At 38.6% G+C, this 1,446-nt stretch overlaps 1 pseudogene; it reads left to right on the top strand.

Annotated features, from left to right (window-relative positions):
* The first annotated feature begins 202 nt into the window (after nt 1-202).
* LOC147465832 (ras-related protein RABA4c-like) lies at nt 203-834 on the top strand (annotated as a pseudogene).
* The last annotated feature ends 612 nt before the right edge of the window (nt 835-1,446 follow it).

Below are 1,446 nucleotides of genomic sequence, written 5' to 3'. Positions count from 1 at the left end.
GCGTCATTGTTGATCCTCCATGGAGTTCATGATTTTTGGACATGAATGTGTTGAAACTTGAAGCCTATATAGCTAGTTCATGAACCCATTTGTGTTTGTTGTATGGAATTTTATGTTTTGGACACCCATGGATGCTTAATTGTTCTTGTGCAACAGATATAGAGTAGTAACAAGTGCATACTACAGAGGTGCAGTTGGAGCCATGTTGGTATATGACATCACTGAAAGGAAAACACTTGACCATATTGTTCGATGGCTAGAAGAGCTTAGGAGTCATGCTGACAATAACATTGTGATTATGCTCGTTTGTAACAAGACTGATCTAAGCACCCTTAGGGCAGTTATGTTAGAGGATGCAAAGGAGTTTGCTGAGAAAGAAGGTTTGTTTTTTCTTGAGACATTAGCTTTGGAAGCTACTAATGTGGAAAGCGCATTCTTGATGGTGCTTTCAGAGATCTACAGGATAGTCAGTAAAAAGTCTTTGATTGTGAATGAAGAACATGGCAATGGCAAGGCGTCTTTGTTAACAGGTACCAAGATTGTCCTTCCAACCGAGGGCCAGCAAGTTCAGGTTGCAAAGAAGGGTTGTTGTGGGACACTGTGGGTGATTGTTGAGGCAGACAGTCGTTGTGTGTTGTAGCTATATCTCTGTACATTTGCTGCCATTTTGAAGGTTTTTGCAGAGCAAATCCCCTTGTTTTATATTGATTATGTCAACATAATCATGGAAACAATTTTTAAAGAGGTTTACTAACAGTCAAAGTCAAGGTATACCTCACTACTGTATCTAATTTAGTTCTAGCTTTATACAATCTACAAATGGTGCAAAGTTAAGCATAATCTATATTAATCTGTTTTGTTTGCCACTTTTCATCATGAATAGACATTGATAGAAAAAATTGTGCCAATATCTTTGATATCGTATTACTGGTCATAACTAGCTATCTAACTGCTACTTGGCATGGATATGGGTGGTTCTACTATTAGCCCCTCTGAACCATGAGGGATTTGATTTACACTTTCACATATTGTGTCACCAGAAGCTTGTGTTTCCTTCTAATTTATGGCTTGCAAGGTGCCACATTGATGATGGGATTTTGAAGTCAAATATGTTCTTAATCTTAGATATGAATCTAGTAAATTGTTTCTTATTTTTTCTATTTGGTTAGCATTGAAGGCTGACTTCTTCTGTTTGGTGAGATGCAAGCGCCAAAACTCTATCAGAGAGAGAGAACGTGATAGAGATAAAGACAAAGAGATTAGCGAGAGAGAGTATGCCTATCAGCAGGAAAAAAGGCAAGGAGAAATAGTCCGGTAACGTTGATTTTCAATCATCTCAAGGTTAAGCTGAGGTAGACCTTTCCCAAACATGGACCCAATAGGCGTGACATTGGAGGTAGGAGGACTATCGGCCTTTGTAGTTCTCGCACAAAAATGTACTTAGGT

This window comes from Adiantum capillus-veneris, chromosome 1 (assembly GCF_014529385.1).
Source record: "Adiantum capillus-veneris isolate H3 chromosome 1, ASM1452938v2, whole genome shotgun sequence".
In the NCBI taxonomy this organism is placed as follows: domain Eukaryota; kingdom Viridiplantae; phylum Streptophyta; class Polypodiopsida; order Polypodiales; family Pteridaceae; genus Adiantum; species Adiantum capillus-veneris.
The sequence above is the reverse complement of the archived record's forward strand: the minus strand, read 5'-3'. Positions and strand labels throughout refer to the sequence as shown.